The sequence below is a fragment of the Hordeum vulgare genome, chromosome 5H (assembly GCF_904849725.1).
Source record: "Hordeum vulgare subsp. vulgare chromosome 5H, MorexV3_pseudomolecules_assembly, whole genome shotgun sequence".
In the NCBI taxonomy this organism is placed as follows: Eukaryota; Viridiplantae; Streptophyta; class Magnoliopsida; order Poales; family Poaceae; genus Hordeum; species Hordeum vulgare.
Window position 1 is genome coordinate 97,379,309 of NC_058522.1, and position 10,373 is coordinate 97,389,681.

Genomic DNA, 10,373 nt, shown 5'->3' on the forward strand with positions numbered 1-10,373 from the left:
CGCTCGAAGGTCAAATTCCTCTTGTTTGTGCTCGTCCCACACACGTACACCTGGTTCGGCCCACAGCTGTAAAAGCTCATCAACTAATGGCCTTAGGTACACATCAATATCGTTGCCGGGTTGCTTTGGACCTTGTATAAGCACTGGCATCATAATGAACTTCCGCTTCATGCACAACCAAGGAGGAAGGTTGTAGATACATAGAGTAACGGGTCATGTGCTATGACTGCAACTCTGCTCCCCAAAAGGATTCATGCCATCTGTACTCAGACCTAACCATAAGTTCCTTGCGTCAGCTGCAAATCTCGGGAACTCTCTCTCGATTTTTCTCCACTGCCGACCATCAGCGCTGTGCCTCAACTTATCGTCTTTCATAAGATCTTCCATGTGCCATCGCAACAACTTCGCATGATCTTTATTTCTGAACAGACGTTTCAACCGTGGTATTATAGGAGCATACCACATCACCTTGGCAGGGACCCTCTTCCTGGGTGGCTCACCCTCAATATCACCAGGGTCATATTTTCTGATCTTATACCGCAATGCACTGCATACCGGGCATTTATCCATATTCTCGTACTTCTCACCGCGGTAGAGGATGCAGTCATTAGGGCATGCATGTATCTTCTGCACTTCTAATCCTAGAGGGCAGACAAGCTTCTTTGCTTCGTACGTGCTGGCGGGCAATTCGTTCTTTCTTGGAAGCATCTTCTTCATCAGTACCAGCAACTTTTCGAATGACGAGTCAGTCACACCGGTCTCTGTCTTCCACTTCAGCAATTCCAGTGTGCTACCCAGCTTCTTCTGGCCATCTTCACAAGTTGGGTACAACGATTTGTTGTGGTTCTGTAACATCTGCTCGAACTGCAACCTCTCCTTTTCTGTGTCGCAACCTCGCCGTGCATCAGAAATGACCCAACCAAGATCATCAGCGGGCTCATCTGGTTCCCGTTCTTCATCCTGATCTTCTTCTTCATTGTCTTCCATTGCGGTATCAGCATACTCAGGGAACATAGATCGGTAGTTGTCATCATCGTTCTCTTCTTCTTCATCGTCGTCTTCCATCATAACCCCTCTTTCTCCGTGCTTGGTCCAAACATTATAGCCCGACATAAAACCGGACCGAAGCAAGTGGCTCTGAATGACTCTTGAGAAAGTGTAATCCTTCTCATTCCGACATTCAACACATGGACAAAACATATACCCACCACCATGCTTGTTCGCATCGGCTGCATCTCGAAAAGAATGCACGCCTTCTCTGTAAGCGGCTCTGCGTCGATCACCGTACATCCATGGAAGGCTCACCTGTGTTATACGACAGTATATCAAATACAATCACGATCCTAAAAATTAGTACCGCACGGTCTAAACGAGGAAATATAGTTGCTAACCTTTTAGAATAAGTAGAAATAAAGAGGAAGAGGTTTAAGCGTGGCTCAGGCATCTCATATCGTAGTTGTGTTCGGTGAACTGAAGCGGCATCGCTCTAACACACATTTCAACAAACACCTCTAGTGCATAAAAAAAAGTGGAGAGCAAGCACCCACCCACAATCCTCCATCCAAGAAAAATGCAAGGAAGAGGGGAGAGGGGGGCTGTGCTATATATAGGCAGAGGACTTTAGTCCCGGTTTGAGACACAAACCGGGACTAAAGGTGGCGCACATGCGGGCTGCCCACCGCGTAGCCCTTTAGTCCCGGTTTGGGACACGAACCGGGACTAAAGGTTCCTTACGGGCCGGGACTAAAGCCTCGAGGGAGGCATGAGAATTGAGGCGACGTGGCCGGGCCTTTAGTCCCGGTCCAGAGGCAGGCCGGGACTAAAGGGTTCAGGTCAAAGGCCCGTTTTCCACTAGTGATGGTAGGCTGACTAGTAATACAAAAAAGCATAGAAGGATCAATGCTTCGAAGCATAATTATAGTGCATAAACCATCTGATCGGAAGAAACACGATACTTTGGAAGCATGGATTTCTGAAGCATAAATTTGATGGTATGTCAACATAAGCTATTGGGAGTGGCGATGCAAGATGAGATGACGGAAGGGGCAACACGAGAGGTGACTCCGGGGGCGTCGGAAGGGAGATCGTAGGCGGCCTCGCCCCTGCCACCAGATCATCCATCAAGGTGGACCCAGGCATCTCGTGCGCTCACGGGGTCTCAAACATCAGAGCCGTCCATGCTGAAGAGATGGGTTGCATGGTACGCGGACTGCACTGGTGAAAATGGCGAGCGCCATCAAGGGATACTACACATACATCCTCCGTCGCGGTGGATCACGTTGAGGGATGTCGACGATGACATCCTCACCGGTAGGTACGTGGAGGAGACTGATTTGGAGTAGGAGGGAGATCAACTGGAGACTAATGGGTATCTGATTGAGGTTGGGAACCGGATCGAGCCGCCGCAGTCCCGTCGGGATGATTGCAATGAGCCGATGTGTATTGATTTGACTAACACTCATATGGACGATTTGCATCGACGGATTGGAGGTTATTTGTTGGTGTTGGTAGGGGATGATGATGGGGATGAACAGGAGGAGGCGACCGTGTTCCTTGTTCACCGGCGACATCGATCCTACGAGCCCCGAAAGGCCAATCCAAGCAGCATGAGAGCTCGGAGGGGAGTGAGACTACTCACCCTGTCTGTCTGGTGATCCACGCGGATGAGGTGAGTACTCACGTGGGGGTTCAGACAGCACCAGCCGGTGTGTCTGGTGGAGCGCGCCGCTGGGGAGTTAGTCCGAAGAAGCTTCAGGTGTCACTGGAGTTCACTGGCCAGGAAGCTGATGCAGTTCGACGAGTGGGAGGAAAGTTTTGGGCATTGGCGGAGGATGCGAGAGGAGATGAGGATGACAAACATGACCCCACCAACAGCGCACAGTCGTAGGTGGCTTCTCCAACATCGTCTGACCTGATCTGTGAGGCTTTTCAGGAGGGACTCTCAGAAGAGAATGTTGCTGGATTAGTGGACGCTGTCGTTCCGGACGATGACCTGGCAAGGGTGGGTCTGCTGACGATGGACAAGCTAGAGGTGTCACATCGGGTGGAACATTGCAGGGCGGTGGCTACTGTGATCCGGTCGTGGCGGGGACCGCTGCCAAAGGTACGTCTTCCTAAACTGGCTTTGTATGATTTCTTCGATTCATCATTTTGGAAAGTCATTCACAACGAGAAGAATCGGCGATAGTTGGCACAGATAGGGCCATCGCCGGTGAACAACTCGGTCGCTGTGATCGCGAATCACCGCTCGGTACGTTTGAAAAGCATCCTGGGTCTAGAAGGGCCAGACCTGAAAGAGTCAGTGGTGAGTTTGGTTGGTACTGGGTATTTGGCCCAGACCGCTGCCCAAGTTGATGATGCGAAATTGATTGACAGAAAATCGTATATTTATGATACAACAGACAGAACGGCTGGGAGACCGACTCTGGCCACGAAGGAACAACCTTCTATCGATTCGAAAGACAATAGGGTTTCTCAAAGGTGTGCGTGACCTGGGTTTCTAGTTTTGTGATCGGGGAGAGCAACGTGTCTGCCTCCTGCAGTGATCAATCCAAGTTGCGTTATGGCTGGACGCCGCAATGGCCTCCCGACTCGCTCAAACCCTCCCTCCCTCCACCTCGGGCTGATGTGCCATCGCAAGGTTCAAGGGAGGATCGGGAGCCGATCGTGGATGATGTACCACTCGTCAAAGGAAGAGGTCGTGCGGCACCCGTCGTGGTCGAGGTTGCGCCGGGGGCTGGGCCATGGTCATGCGGCTCCAGCTGCGGAGCACCGCTTCTCGATGTGGCACGATTGCCACAGCACCGACAGTGGGGTGATAATGGATATGATGCCTACGATGAAAGGCAGCACTGCAGTTCATCCTCCATGAGAGGAGGTCACGGATAGGCTTGGCACAATGACGGCGGTGCTGCAAAAGGTTTCAACGGACCGCCTGCCAATTTTGTGGAGGGTGCGCCAGGACCGTTCTACCAGCCGCGCGGGACTTACCGGCCGGCCACACGAGGCCGAGGGGGTGAGAGGAGGCCACTCCTGCCTACACCGCGTGCACCTTCAGGGCCTACAAATGCAATTGAAAGGATCGATATGGTTGACTAGAGAGGAGTGAATAGGCAACTACCAATTTTTATCTTGTCTTAACAAACTAGCGTTAGCAACAAAAGGTTCTTTATATGAATAACTAGGTGAGCAACCTATATGATGGTAATCACAAGGATAGCAACTGCAAGCAAGGAATACCCCACAACAATAATAAGTACAAAGTAAAGGTAAGAGATAACCACAAGTGGAACGGGTGGAGACGAGGATGTGTTGCCGAAGTTCCTTCCCTTTAATATGAAGTATGTCTCTGTTGGAGCGGTATGGAGGCACAATGCTCCCCCAGAAGCCACTAGGGCCACCGTATTCTCCTCACGCCCTCACACAATGCGAGATGCCGTGATTCCACTATTGGTGCCCTTGAAGGCGGCAACCGGACCTTTACAAACAAGGTTGGGGCTATCTCCACACAAAGCTTGGAGGCTCCCAACAAGACCACGAAGCTTCACCATAATGGAATGTGGCTCCAAGGTGAACTCAACCGTCTAGGGTGCTCAAACACCCAAGAATAACAAGATCCACAAGTGATTAGTGGGCCGAATCAAATATCTCTTGGTGGAAGTGTAGACCAAAGCCTTCTCAAGCAATCCCTAGGAAATCAACAAGTTTGATTGGCTAGGGACAGAGATCGGGAAAGAATAAGCTTTTGAAGCAACAATGAAGCTTGGGGAGGTAAGAGGTGAGCTTCTCAGGGAAAAAGACACCTATATATAGTGGGGGGATACAATCCAACCGTTACCCACCCACCAACTGCACTAGCCAAGCGGTACTAGCACTCTAGGAGCGGTACTACCACTCCTAAGTACTACCGCCCCACAGCTCACCAACCACAGTAGTAAGAAAATACTACCGTGCCTACTACTGTGGGGGGAAAACGATGCGCAAAAAGTCCGACGGAGCGGTAGTAAAAAACTACTACCGCCCCGAGGGCGGTAGTACCGCTCAAAGAGCGGTAGTAAAAAATTACTACCGCCCCTAGAGCGGTACTACCGCTGGATCTTTTGCACATTCATGAAAACCAAAGTTGGAGCTCCATTGTATCAATGGAAAGGTGGTGCACTATAAATGTGTACGTGATGATTCCACCCAAACCTTTCCCATGCGGACCCCCTCTTAATAGTACAACTTTCCTACAACTCAAATTCACCAAAGAGAAACGTAGAAAGAATTCGTCTTCGAAAGACTCCGAGGGGAATCGAATCGTCTTGTGCCTAGTCATGAATTATCTAAAATGCTAAATGCACAAGATTAGTCCACATACGCATTGTCATCAATCACTAAAACCTCTTCGGGAGAAATATGCCCTAACAATCTCCCCCTTTTTGGTGGATTGATGAAAATACATGATTTGCACAAAAACGATATAGATAAAGCTTATGCAAACCCATAATCTACAAACTATAGACAACCCCCCTGGATGTGTGCATACTTTAGAGACAAGCTATGGACTGCCCAGCACACAACCAAAGAAAAGCACCCCCTAGATTTTATAGACGAGGCAATCCTTGCAACAAATAGAATAAAACATTATGCATGGAAGCAAGGCATAGCATGTGAGCATGAAGATAAGGGCACAAGATAATATGACTCACAAGCTACTAATAAACTAGATAATAATAAGACTATAAAGATAGAGATAGCATATGTCTCACACCATATGATAAACTATGCCGTCTCATAGTCTCACCCATAAAGCAAAGACAACCAGTGAAGCAACTAAAGTTCAACAAATAAAGCAACAACGAAATCAAGGTAACTCGCAAATCCTACACTCTCTCCCCTTTGGCATCGGGACACCAAAAAGGCAGAGAGAACACCTACGACACATGTGGTAGCTCAAACTGGAGAGAGCTCGGCCATTAGACTCTTGAACATACTCCTCATATGTGTCGTCTTCGGTTTCCTCCTTGGAGTCCTTGTCAAACGCAGCCCACTGCAGATTGTTCTTTTGCATCTACTCAGCCTCTAGGGTGATGTCTCGCTCAGACCCACTGGAGATGTGCATGTCGATCATTCTCATAATCAGCTTGTCGCGCTCATGCCTCTCCTTCTGAGCGACCTCCGTCATGTATTGCCCCTTCGCCTGCATGGAGAACAAGGTCTTCATCTTGTCTGTGAGCTTCTTGGACCACGATGGCTCGACAGAGGAAGGCACATGTGACTCTGGAACAGCCTCATCCTCAGCAACAGCCTCATCCTCATCAGACTCCCTAGTAGCAGCAGTAGGTGTAGTTGTGGTGTTGGCCCATTTGTCCTTTTGTCTGAGCTTGATAGGCTCGTGGTGAATCCACATAGGAGCATGTAACTCAATAGCTGGAAAGGCCTTGGCCTACTTCTTCTTGATCATGAAAAACAAATAAGGGCCGTATATTGGGACCTTAAGGTTGAAGACTGCTGAGTGAAGCTCGCTCCACGTGACATGAGAGACATCCAGTGGTCCAGAGGAGCGAGTCCGCCCTTTCTGACACATGATAAGCATATCCACCAGGTATGAGTGGACCTGATCCTTGTTTCCAACTCGTGGAAATAGTGTGTTGCGAAATATACGGTGCATGACGTCAAGAAATTGGTTCATAATGAGGGAGACCTCACCAGATGGGGATTCCTTCACAATATATTATGGCAGCAACTTCTCCTTAGCTAGAGCAGTAGGCTTAGCGTGTGGGCGCAAGCCAATTTGGTGCTCAAGCCCTTCATCCTGAACATGCAGAAGGTCCATGAACTCCTTCCACGTAGCAGACATTAGCTCCCCATTTGTCATCCAGGTCATCATACGGTCATCATCAGGGTGAAAGTGCACAGTAGCAAATAAATGGGCCACTACCTTAGGATCAAAATCATGATGAAAAGTGATGAGCTCCTCAATCTGAAGGTGTTCCACCATGGACAGAGCTTCGCCAAAGTATGCAGGGTCTTTCTTCAGATGGTTCATATCAATCCACTTCACAGGAACATATATATTCTTCTTTGTTTTGATGACGTCTTCATAAATAAAAAACTGATCCTTAGTCTAGAACATGTCACCACCGGGGAACTAAACCCTATCATTGCCATAGGGGTTGACCTTTCGGCGAAGCTAAAACTCTGCAAGTGGCATGGCATTCCAATCAACACTATTCTTGTTCTTCTGAGCAGGCTTCTTAAAATTGCGCTTTGGAGCTTGAGAACCCTCGGGAACATCTGAAGAGCGAGGTCGCTTGGAACTGGCATCCCAAGTGGGTTAGAGCACCTGGAGCCACCACCGATGACACGCAAATGCAAACACAACACAAAGACACAAGAAATCAAGGAAAAGATCAACACGCACCAGAAAATCCCAAATAAGCGAGAGCTGGAAGGGTTAGACATGTGTGCTCAGGTAACGTCGGTAGTACCGCTGCTTGAGCGGTAGTAAAATTTTACTACCGCTCTGACAACGGTAGTACCGCTGCTTGAGCGGTAGTAAAATTTTACTACCGCTCCGACAACGGTAGTACCACTCCACAATGGTAGTGCCGCTCATGGAGCGGTAATACCGCATGGGGGAGTAAGTCCCAGATCTGACCATGGAACTGGCAGATCCGGTACTACCAAAGACCCAAACACACAGATGTCACCCTACACTTGAAAGATCTATGAACCAAGAACTCCCCAATCCTCCTAGCATGAGGATATGGTGCCATGATATACAAAACTAACATACATGCCCCTAACCATAGATTCAACAAAACGAGGCAAAAACAGAGGGAACAAGGGGTAGTACCGAGGTCCATGGCACGAGGGAGAGGATCCCACCAAACGGAATCGGAGAAGGGTGGTCGGAGAAGGAGATCCGGTGAGTCCCTCCGACAGCAGCTTTTGAGAGGAGAGAGGAAAAGAAGAGGGCCACGAGATGAATGGGTAGGGGAAGAGAAGAACCGCCCTGCCCTAGAATAACCCCCTGCTGCCCTGGTGGCACGGTAGTACTGCACTCATCGCGGTAGTACCTCTTGGCCAGCGGTAGTAAAAATTTACTACCGCTAGCTGAGCGGTAGTACCTCTCGCCCAGCGGTAGTAAAAATTTACTACCGTGCTGGGAGCGATAGTACCGTGCCCCTCTTGTCAAAATTGCCTGGAAACTTGGATCCAATCTCCTCGACAACAAAAGACTTTGAACTTTGCTAGTGAAAAGGGAAAAAAGGACAGAAAACCCAAATGAAGATAAGAATAGACACGTACGCATTGGAACACAGAACCGAATCTTCTGACGAAGAGAGGGCGGTGGCCGGAGCCATCAATGTTTGAGACAAATGGTATGACATAGCGAAGAATTATCATTGGGTTCACGACCATGGATCGTCTTTGAAGCACAAGCACCATCAATAATGTCTAATGTGAAAGAGTTGATCAATTTATACATAATGGGGGGAGGGAAAGTTCATTGACAGAACAACACTCCCCCTATGTCCATGCCTAGACCTAGAGCAAAATATAATGATGAGTGAGGTGTGATGTGCCTAGTTTCAATCTACATTACTTGAATCAATGACATTTAGCTCATGCCTTAACTCACAAAATCTTGCTTCATCTAGAGGTTTAGTGAAAATATCAGCAAGTTGTTCTTGAGTGTTGATGAAGAGGACGTCAATATCTCCTTGCTTGATATGATCTCGACTGAAGATGACGTATATCAATATGCTTGGTCTTGCTATGTTGCACTGGATTAAGATATATCTTGATGGCACTCTGACTGTCACACAGAAGAGGCACCTTGTCACAAGTGACACCGTAATCCTTTAAAGTTTGCCTCATCCATAATAATTGAGCACAACAACTTGCGACAACTACATACTCAGCCTCGGTGGAAGAAAGTGACAGACAACTTTCCTTCTTTGAAGACCAACTTACCAGAGAACGACCAAGGAATTGGCATCCTCTAGAGGTTGACTTCCTTCCGACATAGTCTCCAGCCCAATCTATGTTTGAGTAACCTACTAAACTAAAGCTTGCTCCTTTGGGGCACCATAGCCAAAGTTTGGGGTATGAGCCAAATATAAAAAGATTCGTTTGACTACCGCATGGTGGCTTTCCTTTGGTGCGGATTGAAACCGTGCACAAATTCCCACACTCAACATGATACCTGATCTAGATTCACAAAGGTAAAGCAAGGATCCAATCATGGAGCGGTATACCTTTTGATCCACGACTTTACCATTGGGATCACTGTCGAGTTTGCATTTGGTTGGCATGGGAAATTTGACCGGCTTGACGTCCTCGAGCTCAAACCTCTTGAGCATGTCTTGAGTGTACTTGGCTTGTTTGATGAAGGTTCCTTCTCTTCCTTGTTTGATTTCAAACCCGAGAAAGAACTTCAAATCTCCCATCCTCGATATCTCAAGCTTCTCAGTCATTAGTGCACCAAACTCTTCATTGAAAGATTCGTTAGGAAAACCAAATATTATATCATCAACATATAGTTGGCATATGAAGAAATACCCTTTGACCTTCTTGGTAAAAACAGTGGGATCAATTTTCCCAATCTCAAACCACGATCTTGCAACAACTCAGTACGGTACTCATACCACGCACGCAGGGCTTGTTTAAGACCATAGAGTGCCTTCTTGAGTTTGTATACATGAGTGGGGAACTTGGGATCCTCAAATCCCGGGGTTGGTTAACATATATGAACTCATTTAATAGACCATTAAGAAAAGCACTCTTCACATCCATTGTTGCAATTTAAAGTCATGAAGAGAAGCAAAATCAAGCAACATGCGAATAGATTCAAGACGAGCGACACGGGCAAATGTTTCACCGTAGTCGACACCCTCGACTTGGGAGTAGCCTTGCGCCACCAGTCTTGCCTTGTTTCGAATGACAACACCATTTGCATCTTGCTTGTTCTTGAAGATATATTTCGTTCCAATGAAATTATTTTCCTTCGTTGACCTTGGCACTAATTCCCAAACTTGATTGCGCTCGAAGTTGTTAAGTTCATCATGCATAGCTTCAAGCCAATCCTCATCATCGAGAACATCATGTACCTTATGGGGTTCAACACACGAAACAAACGCGTGATGCATACAAAAGTCTGGTAATTGTTGACGAGTGATTACCCCTCTATTGTAGCTACCAAGCACATTCTTGAAGATGTGATGTTGAACTCAGAGCCTGTTGGCTATCCTGGTAGCGCGACACTTCAGGACTTCCCTACTTGATAATTTAGGGGTTTCTGCTTGAACACTTTGAGCACCGTCTTGAGCTTCCTCGCTTGATTGCCCTTGATCTTGTGGTTACACTTGATCTTGAGAAAGCTC